Source organism: Panthera uncia (assembly GCF_023721935.1).
Source record: "Panthera uncia isolate 11264 chromosome B2 unlocalized genomic scaffold, Puncia_PCG_1.0 HiC_scaffold_24, whole genome shotgun sequence".
NCBI lineage: Eukaryota > Metazoa > Chordata > Mammalia > Carnivora > Felidae > Panthera > Panthera uncia.
Window position 1 is genome coordinate 8,484,062 of NW_026057580.1, and position 24,737 is coordinate 8,508,798.

Sequence of the window (24,737 nt, forward strand, 5' to 3'; positions counted from 1 at the left end):
AGGCTGGATATGACAGGCCTTTATAAATCTCCAAGGTCCTTGAATTGTAGGGTGCTGTATCTATTGTTGGCCGAGCAAAGAGGTCACCAACAGGCAACGCTCTCGAGGCCATTTCTGGCCTGTCCCCAGGCCTGTTGGTGCCACCGTATCCCTGCCACATCAGGGGCCTAACCGCTCTCCCCCTAGGCACTCCTAAAATGAGGGAAAGCAATGAACTCCGTCATATCAGGCCAAGGTGGAGAATCTGAGGATCACGGATCCCAGAATATCCCCCCCCAAGATGATCACACTCCCCACATGCATCTTTTCTTTTTACTCCTCCTTCTTCCCGTGATCCCACGGGGGAAGACACAGCCCTGCACTCACTCCACCCTGCTGATCTACCTCAAGCTCACTGTCCCGATCTCCACTCACTCTCAAGAACCGCTGTCTGCCCCCGCACCCGGCATGCTGCTGTCTCTGCTTGAGGTTGCACAGCCCAGCAGCTGGCCGGAGGCCCATCCCCGAGTTCTTCAAGACCGTCTGGTTACCAGGCATGGCAGCAACTGCCCTGAGTCTCTCTCCAGTGGTGTAATTTTCTGATCCACCTCAAGAACCCCAATTCTTCTACCTGACTCGTCGCCTCTGTTTAGCTCAGTGAACCCCTTGGATCAGTTGACGCTTAAAAGGACAAGTCTTGGTCAACTCAGAGCACAGAATCTCAAAAGTGACTTTTCAGGGGTGTGGATGCCACCACCAGGGGCTAGAGTGCTAATTTCCCCTTGCTCTCCAGGCACCCAGGTCCTCTCCTGCTGGTCCCCCCCCCCCAACCACTAGGCCCCCAAGCTGCTGCTCTTTTTCTTTCTCTCTGTGACCTCCCCTTCCCCCCACAAAACTTCAATTCCTACTGTGGGTTCACATAGGCTACATAACAGGTACAAAGGAATTGAGTTTTAAAGTAATTTATTTGAGGTCTCTGGGCACCGCAAGGACTTCCGGAGGGATAAAAAAACATAAACAATGTGGTGGCCCCTTTGGCAAAGCTCCGCCGTGTGTAACAAACCCTGAGGATGCTCACTGGCCTGCCAGCTTTCTCCTCCTTCCTTTGCAAAACACACGATCAAAGGATCCCTGATGGAGAACCCACCCAAACCCACTGAAGTCACACCTCCGCAGAGGGCCGCGTCATAAGAAACCCCTAAACTGTTTCTCATTGGTCTGGGTATATTTCTCCAAACTCTCCAAGGGAAAAGGACAGAGGTTTCTGTGACCAAACCCCGAAGTGAGCACCCTGGGGTTTCCTGCCAGTCTGGTGATTTGGCATTCTGACAAGCTGTCCGTTCCTTTCCCTCCCCCTCGAGTTCTACAAACAAGACCACCCAGGGCCATCCAGATGCTCCCCCAGCCAGCCGTGGGCCCCAGGCTGATCCCCTTCCAGAATAGATGCCTTTCGAGAGCTACTGGCCTCCCTTCGGGGCCTCCGTGCCCTGCTCACATCCAAGGGGTTCCAACATCTGCTCCTTCACTGTCACTGGTGGACTGCGGCCTGGCTTGCTTGCTCCAAGTTAGCCGAGGCGGTTCCTCAGGGGTTGCTTGTGGCTCAGGGTCACAGTGTGCTGGGTTCAGGGGGCCCCCGATCCCAGTCCCTGTCCTCATGGAGCTTACAATCTGGTGAGGGACACAAGACACAAAGACAGCCCCAAGAAAGGAAATCACGCGGGATGCACCTGTAAGGGCCAGGTGCAAAGCCTTCCTGCCGGGATCTAGCCCAGCAGGCTGTCGCTCTACAAACCCTTCCCCCCCAGACCTAGATAGAGACAAACTTCAGTCTAGCCCGGATCTGGGTTGTGGTGGGTTCCTAATTAGTGGGGCCTGAATTAATGAGTCTTCCTCTTTTCATTGACAATGCAGGGAAGACGCTTGCTGGATGGAGCTGTTCCCCAGACAGGCCTGTCTGGCTCTTTTCCTTCCAGAGCCTACTTAGCCCCCTGCCCCTGCTTCTCTCAACCTCCCTCTGTTTGTGTTCAGCTTGACGTTTCTATTGACGTATTGATCTCCGCTAGGCGAGGAGCGTTTCTGCTGAACACGCTCACTGCTCATTCTGGGGGCCGGAGGGCAGAGCTGACCTCAGCTCTTCAAGTGCCGGGGCTCGAGGGGCAGGCCCGATGGGGGTGCCGTGGACAGGGGCCTCTAGTCTGGGGCGGGGAGGAGCCTCTCTGGCATCGGGATGGAGATCTTGATGGGAAGCGGGGAGACAGTTGTTTGGAGGGACAGAGGCGGGCAAAGCTGCGGCCGCCCTCGGGGGAACGGAGACACCAGGTGGCACAGAGACGCAGATCGACCTTGGAGTCTTTCTATCCAGCTCCAGAACTGAGTGAACACGTGTCCCCATCTGCAAAGGGAGGCTTTTTTCTCCTCGCTCTTTATGCGTACTTAAGAGGAGGCTTCAAATAATATAGGGTTGTCCTTTAAAACCTGTAACAAAGCACACCAGAGGACTAACTAAGTGTAAGCTATGGTTCCTCGTCACCGCCACCCAAGGACCTATGAGGTAGCCAGCTAGCCAAGCAGGGTCTTGAGAGTATGGTCCTCTCTCTGGCATCTGGCCAGGAAGTAGCCACAGGTTCACAAAGTGGGTCCTTCAGGGGTCCAGGCGAGGCGCGTTTGTCTTTTGTAGTTCAAAGAGGCGTTCCATAAATGTTCTCCCTCGCTGTCCTCTCCAAACTGCCAGGGCTCCATCCCATCATCCGTGTCGTGGAATTTGGAGTCACCCTGGCAGATCTCTGGTTTCTGCACGTACCCCACACCAAAGGCAACATTCAGGCTGGTGAGTGGGGGACGTGCAGGGGGGACCAAAAGGGAGCTACTTCTTTGTCTTTAACTGGTCTTTGCTCCCTCGAAACATTTCCTTTTTCCATTTTTTTCCTGCCTGCTCATATGGACCTTACCCCCAACACCATAGTCTCTCCACTCAAGGGGGAATCATCTGGCCCCGAGTGGGATGGTGTTGAGCCATTCCTTGGTGATAAGAGTAATGTAAGGAGACATTACATGAATTCTGGCATCATGGAACATTCGTGCATACAACCCAGCAGGCTATTAGCAGATTGCTTGTCAGGAAATGCATGTTCTCATCTTAGTGGAGTGGGAAAAAGGCAGGGCCCAGGGCCCACTTCCAGCTCTGCTACCATGAGTGGGTGAGCAGTTACATGCTGCATCCAAGCTTTGGCTTCCTCCAGGTTGCATTCCAGAACTTTCCCCGAGTCTCTTCTTTGGCTCAGACATTCTAAGCTTTAAGAGCACCAGGAACCCTTTTTTTTTTTTTTAATTTTTTCAATGTTTGTTTTATTTTTGAAGGAGAGGGAGACGGAGCATGAGCGGGGGAAGAGCAGAGAGAGAGGGAGACACAGAATCCGAAGCAGGCTCCAGGCTCTGAGCTGTCAGCACAGAGCCCGACGCAGGGCTCGAACTCACAAACTGTGAGATCATGACGTGAGCCGAAGTCGGACGCTCAACCGACTGAGCCACCCAGGTGCCCCCAGGAACCCATTCTTATATTTCAGATAAACTCCGTGAAGAATCACTTCGTCAGAATTACCCACAGAATGACCCACTCAGCCCCCTGAGTGGGCAGGGTCGGAAAGAAATCTGAGTGTATCTACACTATATCCCTGTCATAGTCCTGCACGCAGCCATCCCCGAGAGCCAGGTGCAAGCCTAGATGCTTCTGGTCACCCTCTGCTTCCTGGTGGCCTCCACCCCTGGTCTTGTAGAATGAGCTGGGCTTTTTCCACACACTGGCACCCATCAGGCACATAGTTACCCACTGTACCCCTTGCCCCTTCTCCATTTGAAATGTCCTCAGGGTAACCTGATGCAGCCACTTGGGAAGGAGGCCTCCCCATGTGGCACTGTTGAGGCCCCCAACATCCGGGTGTTCATTTTCTCTGAACGCTTAGCTCCCAGTGGGGTTTAGTGTGAAGTGGCTCAAGAACCCAAGGGCAGCGCATCTGATCAGCAAAGGGACAGGAAAGCCAGCCATCCCATTCTTCGCCCACCACCTGCCCCACCCTGACACTCAGGCCCCTCACCCATGCGCCCCAGCCTCTCCTTCCCAGGCCTGGCCCAGCGACCTATCTGGGCCCTCTCGCGCCCCGACCCACAGCACACCCCCACCTGCAAGAGAAGCCCTTTTTGGACATGAACGATGCCACCACTGAAGCGACGAGGACTAAGACTTCTGCAGAGGACAGACCTGTCAACAGTTAAACATGACAGAATGTGGTAGGATTCCTCAGGGGGACAGACTGGTCCGTAAGGCCGGTGGGTTCAGGAGGGAGCACACAGGAAGGTGGTGCTTGAGCTGGGTAGAAGCAGTGGGGTGCGAAGTGTGGGCCCCACGGACTGGCTCGACCCAAGTGGGGCCTAGGGGGAGGGTCAGCCACAAAGTGGGAGAGGAACAGAACACGCACCACTTTTTTTGATGTTCAGATGCTTGTGCTGCTCTCCTTGTGGGCCCTTCTTCTTTCCCTGGGGACCTGAAGTTGCCATGGCAACAAAGCTCCATTGCAACTGCTGGGGACCAGCAGTAGGAAATGGGGGCTCGGTGAGCTCAGGGTGGAAACCTCCCCCTACCCGGAGGTGTTACTGCAGGCTTAGGGGTGGGGGAGGGAATGTATGCGAGTGAGCAAGCGAGCGAACCAGTCTGGGGTTGGGAAGATGGCTAAAGGAAAGACCCTCTGGTGGAGGGGATAGAAAGGATAAACATCCACAAGAGTGGAAATGGGGCTTTCTCCCCTGCTCCACATCCCCAGGACCCAGTGGGACGCCATGTTTGAGAACACCAATCACCCACCACAAGAGCTGCAGGGGAACACAGTGCCAAACCCCCTGCCTGACCCCATAGGTGACACAAGCTGAGCTCTACCTCTGGAAGTGAACAGGCTTCTTTGCCTCTGCAAGGAGGGCAGAGTTCCAAACCTCTTCCAGCAGTCCCCAAATTGTCATTGGCTGCCCCTCTCACCAATGTCCATCTTGACCTCCCGACCTGTGTCCCGATCCCATCTGAGGCATCCACGGCATCCACGTGCAGCAAAGAGGGTCTTGAAGTTCTTCTGAGGAATGACTTGGGGCAGAAGAGGGAGAAGTACTATGTGACCTGATGTGGCCCTGAGCTGTGGCCACGGCTAAAGGTTGGGGAGGACGGTGGTCCTGTACCACCAGTGGGGCTCCATGAGGGTGGCCTATACCCCGTGTGGCAGCTTCCCCTCCCTGAGGAGGAGTGTGATGGGGTGATGGAGAGGGCTGGATTGGGGGTATGGAGGTATATCTGTGGTTGAAAGGCACCCGGGAGAAGGCCTTGCAGCGGGACCCCTGGCATGGAGGTGGGACCAACGGAAGAGCCCTCCTTCCTGTTCACGACCCCAGTCATGTTTCTCCTCAGCCTCCCTAGCCATGCATTTGAAGATTTCCTTCCTCTGAAGGGTGAAAACCTAGCTGGGTTGCCCCATTAGGATCCCACCAAGATGCAGTGCCCTCGGGTTAGTGAGACTCAAGTGTTTCCTTGTTCAGTATAAGTACAAGAAGCCACATCATCCTGCATGTGGAAAGGGAGTTCTCAGCCATTCCTCAGACCCTCCGAGTCCCCGGTCCCCACTTAGATGATCCCATCTCCTCCCCTGGCTCCCTCATCCATCCCAACCCCTACCGCAGAAGTGGGGAAGGCCACCTGGTGACTAACTTTCCATTCTCCTACTGGGGTCCTGCCAGCAATTCTTGGGAGCTTCTGCCTGAATCCCAGCTTGGATGAACAATCCACTCATGTGTCCCCAAATTATTGTTCTGCCTCTGAAGTTGGTCAGATTTTGATTTCTGAGGCCCGGCTGTGAGGAGTGTGCCCACCTCCTGCTTCTATCCTTTCAAGCTTTTGTTCTCAAGACCTTCCCTAAGCTAACTGATACTGCAGAGGAAGGTTGAACAGGGTCAGGGCACTTAACACAGATCTACAGGAAGCAGTGAGGGGCACCGTGTGGGGTGGGAACTGGAGAAAAGAGTCTGTGGTTGAGCCAGGCCTCCCCCCACAGGGGCAGGGGGGGTGTCTCCCCTCACCCCAGGTCTACTGCTGACCCCTCTGTCCTGCTCCCTTGTCATTTCGTCTCCATCACCCCATCTCTACCTCTTCCTTCCAATGATTCTTTTCAGCTTCAACTCACGTTGCTCTTCCCGTCATGCTCCCAGCGCTTCCCAGGTCAACCCTCCGAGAAGCCGGACCCATTTGCCCTGTGTCGTCCCTTCTCCCAGGCCACATCTCAAGTTGACTTTCCTCAATGGTCTGCCCATAAGTCAGCTGGGACCAGGCATGGTGCACGGGACTCTGGCTCTCTCTGGGGTTGGACAGTTGTCTTTTGAAGGAACCATGAGCGTGACACAGCCGCAACTGGCAGGTCTACGAAAATTCCATGAATCTGACAGATGCCCACCGAGCGCCTATCACATGCCAGGCGCCGTTCTAGGCCTCGGGTATGCCATGAGGTCAGAGCCCAGCCCGGCCTCTACCATTCTTTTGCCAGCGCTCTGGAGTCTGGCAGACTCTTCCCTAAGAGATAAGAGATGGGCGGTGTCGGGAGAACACAGAATCTTATGGGGGACCCAGCAGAGGCCCAAGAACTTTTCCGGCCCCTGCTGTTCATTGCGGACAAGGAAACGGCTGTGCAGAGAGGTGATCTAGATAGCCAAGCGCTCCTGGGTGGGGAGCTGGGACCGCATGTCCTGTGTCCGTCTTCATTTCCGGGAAATGTCCACCATGTTTCTCCCTCGACTGGGAGGGAGAAAGGGAAGTCCTGAGCTCCTGATTCTGCAATTCTTCTGCCCTTGCATCTTCTCCCTTTCTCCCTCCCACCCTCCAGGCCTCCCCAGACTGCACCTAGCCTCAGCCAACATGAGTAGGCACGGAGTGGGGGTGGGGGAGACACTTGAGAACCCACCTGCTGAGGAGCCCAGAGCCAGCCCTCGGCCCTCTGAGAAGCCAGATGGGCTACCTCCCTGATGTTTCAGACTCCTCTGCTGTCGGCTCTGGGGCCACTTTCTGTCACCCCGTGTTGATGACCGAGCTTGAGCCCTGAGGCAGGTGTGCTAAAACAGGACCCCGCTGCACTGACGCCTTGCACTAGAGATGCACTAGACTTCCTGGCCCTAAGGTCACATGGGATGTGAGTGGAAATGCTTCCGGGGGGAGTCCAGTCGCTTCTTTCTAAGCCCCAAATCATGGGTCTGGCGTCAGCCCAGTAAACTCCCTCCGCGTTGCTGCCTTTTGTGCTTCCATTCCAAGTCGTCTTTCTGTGCTCTGCTCCTTAAAACTGCCCCTGTCCTTACCCTGCAGCAAAGGTGTCCCTTGTCCCCTCCCCGTCCCTCCCACCTTCCCACCACTCCGCAATCACCTCCCGTCCTCCTTACTACCTTGGTCCAGCCACACCCACCATCCCCAGGATGGACCAACTGGAAGAGATGGAGAAAGAATGAGAAGGAGGGTTGTCCTGACTGCATCCAGCTGAGATAGGGAGGCCCAGGTCTGGGTTCCCAGCCTGGACAGCACCAGGAGACTCTCCTGGAAACTCATATACCCCAGGGCGGGGGGGAGGGGGGGGAGGGGGGCACCTCCCAGGGAGCTCAGTCAGTAAGTCTGGGCTGGGCCCACATCTTCAAGCTTGACTGTCTAAATAGGCAAGCCCCCCTCTCATCCCACTGGCAGTCTCCAAAGGGAGAAAGAGAGAGAGAGAGAGAGAGAGAGAGAGAGAGAGAAGAGAGAAATTGCATTAGGGAACAGTTGCCTATAACTGTTACCAAACTTTTGCAAACCAAGAAACAACAAAGAAGTAAAAGCAGTAGATAATTAAGTACATAATTGTACACACCACTCGTTAATTAAGCTTTTACTCCTCAAACCTGACAGAATCTGCTCATAAGGTGATAGCGGGAGGGAATGCGGCATATGGCAAGCCATCTGCAATACCAACGCCTTGTCGATGAAAACCTCGCTGGCCCACAAAAAGAAGGAGATGCTAAATGTAGTTTTCCGGCGCAGAGCGATTTATCTTCATTCTGGGCAGAAAAGGAGTTGACGGTACTGAGCAAAGATGAACGAGCGTCACGAAGAGCCGAGGGGCTCCGTCTGTGACAGTGACGGTGGCGGCGCCCCCTCCGCACGCGCCCGGCCCCCCCCCCCCCCGCTGTTGGGTGGCCCCTGCCAGCAGCGTCCTGGGGGCCCCTTCGGTGGCTTGACTGTCTGAGTGCCTGTGCCTTAAGGGCACAGGAAGCGGGGGAAGCCAGGTGGCGTGGCCGGGGCTGGGGTGGGCTCCCCTCTGAAATGCTCCCCGCTCTGCGCTTGTGCAGGGGTCAAAGACCCGCGGAAGCCTGGAGAGGAGTGAAATAATGGGGGGACACTGACGGTCCCCTTGTTTCTCAGCTGTCAGTCCACTGCCTGTCATTCCACCTTGGGAGCTTCTGGTCTCAAGGGTCCTTAACCTGTTGGAGCCTACTTCCTCAACTGTAAAATGGAGATAAATTACCTACCTGGGCAGCTGCCCTGGGCACGTAAGACCTGGGAAGACAATGCAAAAAGTTATTAAACCCTGGGAAGCTTACATATGAATGCAATTGTTGTTCTTAATCTTTAATCGGGAGCTCTGGAGCCTTGAGCCACCTCTAATTCCAGTGAACCCTGCCCCCAGCAAGCAAGCCCAGAGTGAGGGCCTCGGCCCTTCTACCCCAGGCAGTGTCTGTGGCTCCCTTCATTCTAAGGGGCCCTTCCAGTTCAGCTCCTGTGTTCTAAGAATCTGACACACGCGGCCCTACAGCTGGAGGAAGGGGGGTGCCCGGGAGATGGGGCTGTTGGGGGCCAATGGGCAGCTGGCCTCCTGGGGACACAGCAGGGCTGAGGGCATGGACGCAGGCATAGCCCTGCCAGGCTCTGGGCATGCGTCTCTGATCCCCTCCACCTAACTGCTCCTCAGACGGTGTCCCCACCCCAGCGGAGAGGTGGCTGCCTTGGCCCCATCAGTGGGGTCACATAGTACAAAGCATGGTGACTTATGTGTGTGGAAGTCCCCCTCTTCCCCCGTGGAGTCCCTAGTTCAGAACTGCCCTCTACCCAGATTCAGGCCAGGACCCCAGCCATTGACTTCTTGAGTCAGAAGTGGGGGGTGGGTTCCCTCCATCTCTACTGGGGAGGGCATCCATTGGCACTCATCAGTGTCTTTTTCTCTCCACAAGTATTCCAAGAAATGCCTTGTTAGACGGTGGGGACGCTGCCGCCTTGCTTTCGGGCTCCTCACCTCCTACTCCTACCTGCCTCTTCTGCAGGGCCGTGGGCCCATGGTGGCTCCCTGTCCCTCACCCAAGACTGACCGGACCCTTCCTCCAGGGGTTAATTCTTCTGCACAGGCAGCCCCCAGGAGGCCCCTGTTCCTATCACATGAGAAGGACTCTGTACAGACCTGAGTCTACTCCCTGGAAGGTAGAGCCTGAGGCTGGTCAGCATGATTGAACTGAGCAGATGATGATCTCTGAGCATCTGCACGGGCCTTTCCTGGACATAGAACGTGGCATTCATTGCTTCCTCCCGGCAACCCCAGAGGGAGGCAGAGAGAGGGGAGGGCGGCAGGGATGAGGGGGCACAGGGACCGTGCACTGGCCAGGGCCCTCCCCTCCTTGAAGGGTAGATAACGGTGTTCATTCCAGAAAAGGCAGAGGGAGCGCCCTTCATACTCAACACTTCACGTCTCAATGGTTTTATTACTTTCCACATTTTATCAACAAAGGAAGTGAGTCTACACGATCCCCAACATCATCACAGAGACAGATTTCTTAGCTAGAAGGAATCAGAGATAGTTCACTCCCCCCTCATTTTACAGATGAGAATCAGGCCCCCAGGACAGGAGTGACTTATGAAAGGTCACCCAGCAACGGGAGAACTCTCCCTGCCTTAGGACCTCAGCAATGAGCATCGGGCCGAGTGTCTTTGATGAGGTTTTTGGGGGATGACAGTGGGGTTCGTGGGGTCTGGAGCCACCGGCCAAGAAAGAATTCTGGAAGACGTCTTTGGTGCAAAAAAGGCGATTTTATTGAAACACTGGGAGAGCACCCGGTGGGCAGGAAGAGCTGCCCCGGGGACCACAGGAGAGACTGGTTTTATACTATGGGGTTGGGGGTGAGGTAAAGTCCAGGGGAAGTTTCCAGTGAGATTTTCATATGCTAAAGAAGACTCCCAGGATGCTATTGTCAAGCCAAGGTTGTTTTTCCCTCTAGCAAATCATTAACATTAAGACAGGAGTTCCTGGAGAAACGTTTTACTCTGCCAGCCTCAAGTATTTGTCAAGGGGCTGCGGGTTACAAGGAAATTTAGTTCTATCTGCCATTTCCTTCTGCCTTTGTTTCTCACGTCACTATGGAGGGGTGATGGAGACTTAGGTCCTGCCGTTCTAGGATCTCTATCAGTTAACCAGTTGTTTTCACCCTTTCCTTTGTTCCTGGGCAGCCAGGAGTGCGAGGAATATCACACATATCCCACCTGGGGGTGTTGGCGAGGTGGGGGGCAGGGGTTGCAGCCTGTCAGCTTGCCTTCTGCTGCCTCATCAGCTTCAGTAAGGAGTCGGCAGGAGAGGAAAAGCTCGTCTGGCCAACGCTGGGAAGGTAGCCCCCAGGGATGGGCAGATGGCCTCTGTATTTCTGAAAACAAACCCCTTTTTATGTTGCTAAGGGCCAAAGCTCTCTTGGGACATAGTTTTTCTGACCCGCTGGGAGGTCGAAGAGAAAAGGGAGAAAAACTGTGGAATTGGGGCTTGGTGTGGGGTGGGAGGCGGGGGCTCAGGTTCAGTCCCAGCCCCCAGACAGTGGACTGTGGCCCCAAACGACTGAGGAGAGCCCTCTGAAGGCCCCCAAGGCCTGTGCTCGGCTCTGCGCTGGCTAAAGTCTGCCCGGACAGCATCCGTCTCGGGTCTGCCCCGCTGTGGGGTGGCACTGAATCCGCACAGATCCCGGGCCTCGAGGCACCCAGGACATTCACAGGAGGACCCCGGGGCTCCATAGACCCCTCTTGGGGAAGAAGCACATCGGCTGCAGAACCCTTGGCGGCGTGTCTGGGCTGACGGGGTGGAGGAGAGGAGCACTTTTCCGCAGGCTTTGAAACGAGCAGAGTGGTTGGGGAGGACAAAGTGAGGTGAGGTAGCACGGAGCCGGCATTCTGGGACCCTCTGGCCTCCTGCCGGCCTCACTCCTGCAGTTTCAGATGCCCTCCCCAGAGGAGGGCCTGCCTGACGAAGGCCCAAGGTGACAGACAAGGGCACAGAATTGCTGCCGCCCCACCCAGCACCACAACTACAAGCCCCCATCCTAAACACAGTTCCCCCAGGAACGTCTCTCAGCCAGCTTGTCAGGTCGGACAGCCTTCCAGCCTCTCAGGTGCAGCTGGGGTCACCCTGCAGAGAGCGGGCCCTCACCCAGAAGCTCTGAGTAGCCGGGCCCCTCTCCCCGGGCTCTGCACCCAGGCTGGCAGGAGGGTACAAAATCTTTCTCTTTGGAGCACCTGCCGGCTGCTCTGGGCCGCGGGCCAGGCCCTCTGCTACCCTCTACCCAGGCTCTTCCTGCGCTGTCTCCGAGGCCCAGCCAGGACCAATGGGATGAGTTCTATTTCTGGCAGGGCTCCCTGGAAGCTCCCCGTTTTCGCCTTCCCAGCAGACCAGGAAGGCCCAAGTAGGGGTCTAGGGCTTTGCCCTCAGGACCTCAGTTGTGCAACATGCACCCAGCCAGCCCTCCTTGGCTTCTTCCCCCTCCTACCCTACACCCTATAGCTGTTCTCTCAAGCCTGCTCTAGGAAAAAGAAACTGGTGATCCTACTGCTCCTTCTGAGCCCCCCAAAGCCTGCTGACCAACGCTGGCCACAGCCATCCCTTCCCCGGCTCTCTGCCCCTCCCCCTGTGACCCTGTCCTCCCTGACCACTGTGCCTCTGTAGAAGCCGCAGGGGACATGCCCCAGATTCCTGACGGCCTCCCGTGGCCCCTTTTCATGGGGTGAGGCTTCCTGTTTGGGTCTCCTTCCTCATTTGCAGTTGCCTGTAAATGAAAAATCTGAACAGGTAGGAGGGAGGGGAGAAGGACTGGGCAGGGGCCGAGGAGGTGAATTTTAAACAATGCAGTCATTGGGAAGAAATTTCTCAGGCAAAGTTGGAGATCACATTCTCCAGTAGCAAACATGCTCGCCCGACCCCTGGATGTGGGAGATTAATGGCTGATGAAATGTAGCGTTAATCTCCAAGGATCTTGCTCGGGGATCATATGAATTGGTTGCCCTGGGTATAGTAATCAAGAGGATGGCTTTACGGTACAAATGCTTGTATTCTTTCTTTGTTAGAAGGCACACCGCTTAAAAGGAGAGCTCTCAAATTTCCCTTCTTTGTCTTCAAGCATGAAGGGAACATAATTTGATGCCTTTGGTAGATCCCTTAGAACAATGTGCCTGGGGATAACAGTTCGTAACCTGCTCTCCCACTGCTTCTTACCCAATCTGGACCCGTCAGGCATCTTCAGAGAAAATTCCCAGAAAGGGACCCAGGAAAATTATCCCACCCACCCACCTACCTCTGGATGAGGCCCCCGCTGATCTCCCAGCTGTTCCAGACAAAGTATAATCTTGTGCTCAAAGATTCTCCACAGTCTTGTTTGCTCTTAACCCTCCCTCCCAGACTCTTGGACTTGGAGGGCAGCTCGCCATCCATCCGTCCATCTGTCCATCCCACAGTGCAGAACTATTAAGTATCCAGTGTTCAGCCTATTAGCACTGAAGAGGGATAGGGTCGGGAATTTCCCAGAGGATCCCAACTGAACATAATTTCATCTAAAAAATGTTTTTAATGTTTCATTATTTTTAAGAGAGAGACAGACTGCGAGCAGGAGAGGAAGACACAGAATCCGAAGCAGGCTCCCCGCTCTGAGCTGTCAGCACCTCAGAGCCCGACGTGGAGCTTGAACTCATGAACCGTGAGATCACAACCCGAGCCGAAGTCAGACGCTCAACCGACTCAGTCACCCAGGCACCCCCATCATTTCATTTTTTAAAGTGAATGGGATATTCCAATAAGTCCACTGATGGGCTTGATCTTTTTTAAACCTTTGGGTGAGCGACTTCAGAGAGGCTGCGGGTTTGATTTCTGTTTTCAAATACATGGTGACTAATGGACACCACCCTACACTCCTGTGAATGGAAAGGTACTTCTGGATCAGGGTCAGGGACAGAGCCAACTACTGTCCAGACAGCCCCCACCCCATCACCGGGAACTGGGGCCAGGTCACCAGCCTTAGAAAAAGGGACCCTGAATGGCTGGTGGCTCAGAAGGGACAGGCTGGGACACCGGTTCATAGGTTGTAATCTTATAAGAGACCAGTTTCCCAAAACCAGAACCCCAATTAACTGTCCACATTGAGACATATAACCGTCACGGGCACTGGAGTGTCCCGTTTGTCCATCAGTGCATTCTCCCTGCACATTAGTGGGTGACATGGGACAGTGAGTCCTAATGGGAAGTTTAGGGCAGAAATCAGATCGGAGAGGAGGTCCTGGGAGCTGCATTTCTGGAGTTCTCTACTGAGAAAATACTGACACCAGGCAACACTGCTGCAAAAAGTCTTCAGCAATGAGGCAGAGGGAGGCTTGTGGCCCCGGTAGCATTGTGTGCCCTCATCTGCCCATCATCTGAACTTTCTTCTTGTGCCTGGGGGACCCCTGGCTTCGTCCCAGGCCCCGCCAGTGGCTCACACCTCCCCAGGCTTTGAGCGGGAAGCGACAGATGGGCAATCTCCCCAGCGTTCAGGCCTGTCCATCTGCTGTGCACACTGCAAGGGCTGGGGTCTTAGGGTGTCGGTGGCGTCCTCTGGGCCAGCTCTGCAGCCGAATTTCAGATGCCGTTCCCGGTCAATTGCCTCCAGGCTGCATTCTCTGGCCCTTGCAGAGTTTGAGCTTCCTGGTGTCCTTTAATAAATTCCATTTCTGCTCTTATCCACCAGTGTCATTCTCTGTGACCTGCAAATAACCCTGCCTGATAGATGACCCCTTGGTGCTGCCACCTGTCAGCTGTCCAGAGTCACACAGCCGGTAGATGGCACCTTGGACAAGTTCCCGCTGTCTGCCCTGGGGGCTGTAGATGGGGTGCCACGTTTACATGTAGAGGAGGGACCCATCCCTGCCAGACATGCTGGCCAGAGCAGGCTTCTTGGAGACAGTGGGCCAGAAGGGTGAGTAAACTAAGTGGGTGAGAGGAAAGGGGATGGTTTTCTGGGGGAAGAGACATTATACCGAGCCTGGCCTTTTGGGCAGTAGAATCGGGAATGGGCTCAGGATCAGGGACATGGCCCCTGTGCCAGTGTGTCACCTCCGGCCCCTGGCTCTGAGATGACAGCAATAGAAAACAGAAAAATGAGCACTTGGCTACAATTAATTGCTAAGATGCAAAGAAAAATTGTTCTGAATATTAAAATTATAGATATAATGCTATTAGGAGCATGATTCAGAGTTTATGAAAACATTATTTATATTGATTTATTCCCAGAGCCATCAAGACTCCTTGAAAATAATTAAAGTTGACATTTCCATTGCTGAAGCTAAATGTTGGTATCATATAATGAATATTACATGCTTGGGATGGGCTGTGCTGTAGAAAGCATTAAACACCAACATCTGGAGATTCCCCCCTCCCCCATTATGAGTTGCCAGCCACCAATGAATGCACAGGCCTCTGGGGCTCTTCGCCTCCTGGCCCCTGGCCCAGACCCCCAGCCATCAGCCACCCCAGGGACTCTTTAAGAGCTGATGGGGACATGAGAACCAAGGATGGGGTTCAGCCATGGCTATGAGCCAGGGAAAAGCAAGATCCAGACCGGATGCCAGCCCAGCCAGGCCTTGCAGGAAGAAAGGAAGTTAGAAAGGAAGAGAGGGGTGGGGAGTAAGGAAGACAGAGAGGATGTATGAAGGAGTGAGAGGGAAGGAAGATCTTCCTCCCTGCCTTGGGAAATTCCCCACACTTCTTTTCTTAAGTGAATTTAAAAAAAAATTAATATTTGTTTATTTTTGAGAGAGAAAGAGACAGTGTGAGTGGGGGAGGAGCAGAGAGAGAGGGAGACACAGAATCTGAAGCAGGCTCCAGGCTGTCAGCACAGAGCCCAATGCAGGGCTCGAACCCACGAACCGGGAGATCATGACCCGAGCTGAAGTCGGACGTTTAACTGACTGAGCCACCCAGGATCCCCTCCACACTTCTAGGACCACAAAGCTGCGGCCTCCAGGCTGTCAGCTGAATTACCAATCTCCACTTTCCCTGAGGCAGGTCATGGCCCGGAGGGTCCTCCTTTGTTGATGGCTTTGTAAGAGCCCCTTGTCTCCTCTCAGGAGCCGTGCCCGGTCTCATCACTTCACCCTCCAACTTCCAATGGCTGGCATCTGTTCTCTCTGCCCTCAACCCTCCACCAAGCACACAGGGCAGTTGGCCTCTCCTGTTCAGCTTTATAAAACCCCAGAGGAGGGGAGAGATGCCTAAGAGGATGAGCTTCAAACAGCAAGACAGGGACCCCCTGGTGAGTCATGAAATCAATTTCATGGGCTGTGGCCAGCATTACCAAACAAACAAGCACACAAAACCGAAAAATCCAAGTAGAATATATCAGAGGACGTGGGCCGCAGTGACGGGTAAGGTTCCTCAAAACCTTGTTGAAGTAAGTTGACGTGCGCGGATGTGTGGGTCCTGTGCAATATTTATTTTTCAAAACAGTTTGAAGTTGGTTTGTTATTCTAGAGTTTCATCCAGACTTCAATGTTTCCATATCAGTTTCTGAAGTGTGGGCGAAAATGGATACCTTCAATCCCTTTGTCTCTGTTATTTTCTATTTTGGTTCCAGGATATACTCCTTAGGGAGGGGATGGACTGCCGAAGGGGTAAAACCAACTTATGCTACACACACTCCCATAAACACACGCACGCATGCGCGTGTGTGTGCGTGCGCCAGTGGAGATTCAGAATTTACGCTGTCTGCATGTTCTGTGTGTGCATTTGTGGGCTCTGCACAATCCCTGCAGGAAAAATTAGTCAAAGTGACAATATTGGCACCTGGTTTTGTGCTCATTAAAAGCTCACAGACGTGTAAATCACCCACAACAGATTTTGTCTCATTGGTAACTCCCATAGGCAGCGTGCAAGGAGGCAGGAGCCCCATGTCGCCGTCACAGCCAACCCCGCTGCTCTGGAGGGTCATCTGGAGGGCTTTTGGGTGGCAAGAGCCATCGCTGTAGGGGGGCAGGGCAGAGATGGGGCTGGCACTGGGGGATGCTGGAGGGGTGGCCACTCCCAGGAACGCATTGCCCATCAGCCCCACTTTCCCAAGTAATTTTTTGCCCTGGCCCCATTTTCCCTTCGGTAAGCAGAACCCTCCTGCAAGTTCTTCTAGACAGTTCTGTAAATGAGTTGATAATACATCCCTTTCTGCCTAAACTAGCCAAGGAGGAGATTGCTGTCTCCAGGCTGGCCTCCACAGGGAGTCGTGAGTGCAGGTAGAGTGCCCGCCTGCTCGTGGACTCCTCGCTGAGGCAATGGGAAGAGCTCCGGGGCCCAGGGTAGATCTTTTAGGGACCCTTGGTTTCCACGCTCTGGTCTTTAGAAGGTCACGGGGAAACAACTGACCATTGGCATCAGCCATGAGGAAGTCCCTGCCGGAGGGATGAAGCTGACAGGGCTGTGGCAGCAATGAGGACCCCTGAACCAAAGAGAACGCAGAGGAAGGGCTGGGCTCCGCTGGGCATGGTGGGACGGGCTCTTAGCTGCCGATGGCAGAATCCCAGGATTCTTGTTTCAGCAAAAAGAATTTATCAAGGGGGCGCAGACAGCTCACAAAGGCACTGGAGGATCCAAACGGACAAGACCAGCTGAGCTTCCCCAGAACAGCTGCCCACACCACATTCCAGAATGAGGCTTCTGTTTCCTCGAGAAAGTGCTGGAGCAGGAAGCTACCCGCAAATGACCGATCCCACGATCGACTCTAGTGAAGTTTCCCCTTCCTCCCTCCCCTCAAAACCCAGTTCCAGGGGCGCCTGGGTGGCTCAGTTGGTTGAGCGCCCCACTTCGACTCAGGTCAAGATCTCCTGGTTCGTGGGTTCAAGTCCCTCGTCAGGCTGTGTGCAGACAGCTCGGGGCCTAGAGCCTGCTTCACATTCTGCGTCTCTCTCTCTCTCTCTCTGCCCCTCCCCTGCTTGTGCTCACTTGCTCTCTCAAAAATAAATAAATAAACATTAAGAAAAAAAAAAACACCGTAGTTCCAAATCAAAGTCTCATGGGAGTGCATCAGATGGCAGGATCCTGATCATATCTGGAACCCAAAGGCATCTGGGAAATGTAGCCTGTAGCTTCCCAGCCTCCCAGTGCAGACGGGAAAGCACAGCACAGTGTAGGAATGGATGTTGAATGAGCCAACCCGCCGTGCCCACACATTCCTTCTACCGTCTCTTCCTCCCTCATCAGTCCTGGGGCCATGGCGATCTCCAGCTCCCCATGCGCTTTGAGCAGCGGTTCTGTGTAAGGTGGTCGGGTGATGAGAGCCATAGGGACTGAATGCATCAGCCCAGCTTCTTAGTTACCACCCACAGATATCTCTAAGTAGTTTAAGCGGAAAGCAACTTGTCATGGGGCGTGCGGTGAGTCAGAGTCACTGGGAGGGCCAGACAGCAAGTTTCGCAGCTGTCCACCAAGGAATAGCATAGTGTCCAAAATCCCACCGTAGAAGTGGATTCCAGGGACCCGGCTGCTGTCCCAGCAGACCAGGCGCACCATCTTGCCCACTGTCACTGAAGACACGACACGAAAACTTCTGTCACCGTGGGCCCTGGGATCAGACACGCCTGCAGCCACCCTCTCCGCCACAGTTTGCTCTCCTGTCGTCTCTGCTGCTTGGTAGAATGTGGGTCATGCTACCCATGTGGGTAGAATGTGGGTACAGGCCTGTACCCCTGCTGCAAGGGAGTCTGGGAAAGCAAGTGTTGGGATTCCTTAGTGGGAGATGGGGGCTTCTGGAATAGGACCGTTCCCAACTTCTTAGGGTCTGGGTGGCCACAAAGAAGGTCAAACATCACCTCCAAAGCCTAGGCCTGATGGGGGTTAAACCAAGAAACTTGGCCGCTGGGGTGTGGGGTGGGGCCTGCTCTCTCACCTGGGCCTCTTAAATACTCCTCCGCCTCTCCCAGCCGGGGCACACCCTCTTCCATCTTCCTAGCTCTCCCCTGCACCCTTGTGCCAGCCTACTGCCTGGCACATCACGGGTGTTGGCTAAACGTCTGTGAATTGAGCTGAGCCGTCTGCGTAGTTAATCCGCCTGGCTCCTGTCAACACAACACAGGCGTTTGCCCGGTGACGGGGCCCAGCCTGTTTTCCATCCAGCAACTCCGTGGGGAATGAGAAAATCTTGCCTTTGCAAGCTTCCCGTTAACTGTGACCATGACCTTAAAGACTGGAGATGGTTCTGGGACACGGATAAAGACAAGGAGCACCAGGGGAGCGGGGGAGGGAGGAGTGGCAACGTAATACAAACAGCAGCTGGCCTTCATCAGATCCGGTGGGGCGGCCACGTGCACCAGCTGGAGTCAGACCGCCTCCCCCACCGACGCAGGCTTGGGCAAGGTTGTTATCTACCCTGTGCCTCAATTTCCTCACCCATATAATGGGGATGACAAATGCTGGGTGAGGCTCACATTACTGAGTGCAAGGAAAGCCTTTAGAACAGGGCCGGGCCCCAAGAGGAGGATAGCTTTTCAGTGGAGCCTTCAGTCACGGTCACCCGGCAAGCGTCACACCTGTTTGTCAGGTGAGTTCCATCATTAGCACCTCCCTTGAGTTGCCTGAGGTCACACAGCTAGTGGCCGGCAGACCCAGATTTGTCTGACTCCAGATACTCCAGTCACCCATAGCCCAAGAGAAAGGGGGTGAGCTCAAGCTCACCGTCCCCTTCCCCCGGACATCCATACCAATGTGCCTATGACGTGCCCGGCACCACGCTAGGGGCTAGTGGCCCCCGGGGAATGGGCTGAAGACCACAGGAGATGACCACAGTCCGATATGTATAGTCCAGGGTGGTGAGTGATGAGGCAGAGGTGGTCCAGGGTCCTCCCAGAGCCGACCAGGAGGCACAGGCCCAGCCTGGGCATGTGGGAGGACTTCCTGGAGGTAATGGCACCGGGCTGAGCTTTTGTTTAAATTTACTTTATTGGGGTATAATTTGTACATGATAAAATACGCCCATCCTAAGCAAACCGTTGGATGAATTTTGACATGTGTACATATGTATGTAACCACTGCCCCAGTCAGGATATGGAACATTTTCATCACCCCAGAAAGTTCCTTCATGCCCCTTTACAGTCACTATTTTCCCACCCCCCACGCAGATGACCACTTTGGCTGAGCTTTAAAAGACGAGTAGAGGAAAAAATAAATTAAAAAGACAAGTAGGACCCAGCTAAAAAAGGGAGGTGGCAAAGTACAGAGAAGTCTAACATCACCATGACTGTAGGAAGCTATAAGCGTTTCCGAGGGAGCAAGCCAGGGGAAGCCAGTGATGTAAGAAGGGGCCTGTCAGAGAAGACATTGTACACTTGGAAGGAGCTGGGACTCCATTCTCGGACCAAGAAACACAAACCCAAATGCCAAAGAAGCTTTGCATTTCATAAACAGGGCTCTAGCAACTGCGAGACTAATTGATTTAAAGGGATATGCCTGGTGCCTGGGAGGATGCTGGAACGTTCTAGAGGGGAGATAATAAAGACATGAACAGGGACAGTGGAGGCAGAGACAGGGATAAGGAGGTGTATCTGAATTTGGGGAAGGTACAAGGAGTACAATCAGCCCCCACCTCCTTCCCTTGCCCACAGGGCCCTGCATTCTCCATGAGCCCTGGTACAGGGACCTCTCCTCTGGCACATGACCTGCCAGGCCATCCTCGGCTCACGTATGTGAGACACACTGGGCAGAGCGATGCTCCTTCGCGGGGGCCATGCTTTCTTTCCTACTTCTCAGGAGCCCCCCACACCGCTGGCAGCATCTGGCACACGGGGAGCCCACCCCGGACATTAACTCACTTTGGAGCAACCGCGGAAACATATTCGAAGCGTTCCATGCAGCCAGTCAGATGTGCGTGTGCCGCACACCCCCTCCGTACCGGGCTCTGACTCGGGCGCTGGGAATAGAGCAAGGAAGACAACAGCGTCCCCGGCCAGCCCCTTCCGAGGCAGCCAGGAACATGTCACTTACAGGTGAGCGACTTGGTGGCCCTGCCCCCCGGGATGGGTGGAGGGGAGGTGCACACCGAGCAGATGATTTGTCAAACACAGAGATGAAAGGATAGCGGGCAGTGCTGAGGGGGACGGGGGGGGGGCAAAGTAGGGTGAAGCAGAGACAGAGATGGCGTGATCAGGGATGCAGGGGCCACCTGCCTAGAAGGTGACCTGAAGGGACCAAGCTATGGAGAAGTCTGGGAGGAGAATGTTCCAGACAGGAGCAGACTTTCAAAGGCCCAGGGGCAGAGTGTGGCTGGTGTGGTTGAGGAACAACGAGGGGTGAGGTGAAGCAGATCCTTAGGGCCCTGTGGTCCCTCAGGAGGACTTTGAATGAAGACAAGAGCTACCGCGGGGGTCAGAGCCGAGGGGTGGAATGGTCTGACCTAGGCTTGAACCAGATCACTGTGGCTGCTGTGTGGAGGGTGGGGCTAGGGCAGCAGCAGCAAGGCCAGGCTATTGCACTCCCCCAGGAGAGACCAGGAACAGCCGAACCAGAGGGGAAGCAGTGAGATGGTGAGAAGCGGACGGTCCTGGCTGACGTCTTGAGGTGGCGTCTGGGAGCTCGGTGATGGACTGGGAGTGGGGTGGATGAGAGAAGGCAAGTACAGCTCCAGGGATGGGGTCTGACTTGGGAGGATGGAGCTGCCATTTAATGAGATGGAGAAGCTTCAGGAAGAGCAAGGTAGGGTTTTTTTGGGCGGGGGGAGGGGGTTAGGACTGTGTGTGCAGGCACACCAGCAGCAGTTACCATAACGGCCGGCAGGAATGCAGTGCCCTGCACGGGAAGGTTGGTCCTGAGTACTCTGATGCTTGAGGTCATTTAATCCTCTCCGCAGCCCAGGGAAGGACGTGCTGGTTTTGTCCCCTGTGGCAGGAAAATTGCTTGAGATACAGACTCTGCATCCTTTCTGCCAGTTCTTGCCTCCCTACCTTTGGTCAGAGCCCAAGCTCAAAGGGGAGCTAGTTTCTGGGGGTTGGTTGGGGGGAGGCAGAGCCTCTGGTCAGGCTGTAGAGGGGCTTCGAGGTGTCCACAGCCTCCCCCAGAACCCAAAAGCAACAGGGCCCACCGCAACGAAACCAGTTACCTCCATGGTGCAATGAATGGAGACACCAGACAGCTACACAATCTTGATGGGAGCCAAAGCATAACTGAGGAGGCGTTCCCTTCTAGAATAGTGAGACTGGGTATGGAGGTCAGATTATCCTGGTCATAAGTGACACAAAACCTGGCCAGAGTGGCTCAAACCCAGTGGTGTGCAGGAGCTGGTCCGCCAGCCGAGGTAGGAGTATTTACACTTTGGGAACCAGCTAACACGACATGTCAGGACTCTCTCTACCCCCACCCCCACCAAGCGTGTTGTTAAAGATTTACTGGCTGACCGTACTGGGATATCCTAGGATAGGACTGACTGTGGGACACCCATCTGTCACCACCACAGCTCAGACTTTCTCTCCCCATCATGTTCTTCCCAGAGTGGCACGATGGCTGCCAGTAGCTTTAGACCCTAGAAGTCCCAGGGCTTCTCTTTCCCTCATGTCCCAGCAGAAGCCCCTTAACTGAGCTTCACGGGTCCTGCTTGGTCACATGCTCACCCTGAACCAATCATAGCGACCAGGAAGAAGAAAGTGCTGCTGGGCCAGACCTGGATCAGGATAGATGGTGTGTGTGTGTTTGCCTGCAGTGGGGACTCCTATAGGAAGCCACACGCTGAGAGAGGCAAAGAGGCTGGTTCCTCAAAGAAAAGCCTGAGGGCTCTCAGTGGAGGAGTGAGTAATGGATGTTGGGGCAGGCGACACCCACAGGGTCTATCACACTTGCCTTTGTAGAACAAATTCATATTAAGTGGCCTAAAGTCACTCAGCCAACTCAGGATTCATGTCACCAAGACCCAGGCTCCTTCCATCATCCTGCTCCGTCCTCCCCCACCCGGGGTCAGCCATGATCACTACAGCTCTGGGCTCTCACCCTACCACCCATGCAGCCAAAGGCCGATTAAGGGGCACAGGTGCTCTGCCCTGGCAGCTTCCGGGTGTGGAGAACCCTTCCGCGGAGCCCCAGCAAGCTTCCCCTCTCATCTCATTGGCCAGGACTGGGTCACATGGCCACCCCTCCACCAATCATTGGTTACCTGCGGGGCTGGCTCTTTAAAACTCCGCCAACTCTGGGGACCGGTCAGCAACGAGGAAGGGGGACAGTGGTCACCGGGGTCTGCCAGGGGGTTGATTACATAGTAGAGGGCAGTGTCCGCCACAGCGAGGCCCGGATTAAAGAGCAGCGTCTACACACCTCCTCAGGCTCAAAGAAGAGTCAGCCACGTGCCTGCTTCCGAGCTGGGAAAGTGAGGAGTGTTGTGGGCCCCCATAGGGTCACACTCATCCTGGTTTGTGCAGACACCTGGTTTATTCCTGTCGTCCCAGTGTAATTTCTTTCTCTCTTTTTTAAATTAATTAATTAATTGATTAATTTATTTATTTATTTATTTTTGAGAGAGAGAGAGACAGACAGAATGTGAACAGGGGAGGGGCAGAGAGAGAGAGAGAGGGAGACACAGAATCTGAAGCAGGCTCCAGGCTCTGAGCTGCCAGCCCAGAGCCCGACCTGGGGCTCGAACTCACGAACTGAGAGCTCATGACCTGAGCCGAAGTCAGACGCCCAACTGACTGAGCCACTCAGGTGCCCCGCAGTGTAATTTCTGATTGCACCCCCTTTCCCTGTTGGAGGGGTCCAGAAGGTGGATGCCGGGTTCCCTGTGAGACCAGAGCATAGGGAAGCTGAGTAGATCTCCAGGAAGTGCCTCTGCTGGAGTTTTCCAGAGGTGTCTTCAGGTGCCCAACCAGGCAGAAGCATGGGGCTTGGGGCTGGGGTTGAATTCCCCACCCTGCGCTGAGAGCCTCCCCTGTCGAGGTTCCTGTGTCCTGCCCTGAGGCGTTCAGACACAGCCTGATGATATCTACCCCAGACAGCTGGGGACCAGGCCCTGCCTTCCTCAAGCCTCATTCCTGATCCTGACGCACACGGTGCCAGCCCGCAGGCTGGGCTGGATGTCTCGGGCCAGCACGAGGTGGAGTACAGAAGATGGTCGGCGGCATAAATATGGGGGTGTCAGATGGCGGCATCCATGTCTTTGTTGGAAACACCAGAAAAGTCTTTGGGGGAGGCCGTGCAGGAGCAGTGAGCAGCAGAGAAGCTTGGGACCATCTTTGGCAGTATTTTCCAACTGTACCTTGCCATCCAGGAATGGGAGAACCAGCCTTTTGGCAGGGGTGGGGGTGGGGCAAGTGGGGGGAAGGAAAGAGAACACAAAATAAAAGCATAACACATGTAGTAAGAGAAACTTCAGGGGGCGCCTGGGCGGCTCCATCGGTTGGGCGTCCGTCTTCGGCTCAGGTCATGATCTCACAGCCTGTGAGTTCGAGCCCCGCATCTGTGCTGACAGCTCAGAGCCTGGAGCCTGCTTTGGATTCTGCGTCTCCCTCTCTCTCTGCCCCTCCCCGGCTCCCACTCTGTCTCTCTCTTCTTCAAAAATAAATAAACATTAAAAAAAAAAAAACTTAAAAAAAAAGAGAGAGAAACATCAGTTAGCAAAATTTTGTCTCAGTTTTAGGTTTTATAAATATTCATATTGTATGTGTTGCGTCCTGATGTTAAATGCATTCCAAAAACATTTGGAAAATAGTAGCTCAGTCCAACCCCAGAGAGGCAAAGTGATCTGTGCAAGGTCACACAGCAGACCAGTGTGAGGACCAGGCAGCAAGAGGACCACTCGTTGCAGCCCACCCGTTGGCTCAGCAGCTGATTTCGGTGCTCCTGATCTATGCCTGCAGGTGCTGGATGCTGAAAGAGGACTGCTTGCATGACTAAGGCACAGAAGCCATTCTAATGCAAGCAGTGTGTGTGGAGCCCACGGGAGGGACATCTGGCCCAATCCCCAGTGGGGGATGGGGACTGGGAGTGGGAAAAGGCAAGGGGGGGGCATCAAGAAAGGATCCCTAGAGGAGGGGTCTGTGTGGTTAGATGTACATGTGTTCACAGAGTGGAAAGAGCCATCCAGAGGCTCTTTTTTAGAGGGCACGCTTCGGACAAAAGCAGGGGAAAGGGGGTGCAATGTGCTCTTAGGGGGACTGGAGAGGACACTAATCTGAGTCTGGATATCATTTTGAGGATTTACTCCCTATACTCTGAACTCCTTTTCAAGGCTCTGCCTTCTCCCTTCCCCATTCCCCATCTCTTTAGCTCCAGCTGGGGAGGGGGACCCCCCCCCCAAATAGCGAACAACTCTAGGCCGGTGTGGACCCTCAGCCCAGACCCTGACCTCTGGCTCCTGCAGGCCCCTGTGCGCTCTCCACTCACGCTCTGGGCCTCTCGCCACCCAGCCTACCCAGTCCCCATCTCCAGCACTCCTGAGGA

General features: G+C 54.6%; 1 long non-coding RNA gene across 4 annotated transcripts; it reads left to right on the plus strand.

Moving 5' to 3' along the window:
- Positions 1-2,011: 2,011 nt before the first annotated feature.
- Positions 2,012-23,603, plus strand: LOC125938350 (uncharacterized). 4 transcript variants are annotated; one of them, XR_007462678.1, is made up of 4 exons: positions 2,012-4,263; positions 7,928-13,236; positions 14,032-15,594; positions 16,867-23,603. It is a non-coding gene; the product is annotated as an uncharacterized LOC125938350 (long non-coding RNA). The 4 variants fall into 4 exon arrangements; XR_007462679.1 differs by having other exon boundaries at positions 2,012-2,806; positions 3,337-4,263; positions 7,928-15,594; XR_007462677.1 differs by having other exon boundaries at positions 7,928-15,594.
- The last annotated feature ends 1,134 nt before the right edge of the window (positions 23,604-24,737 follow it).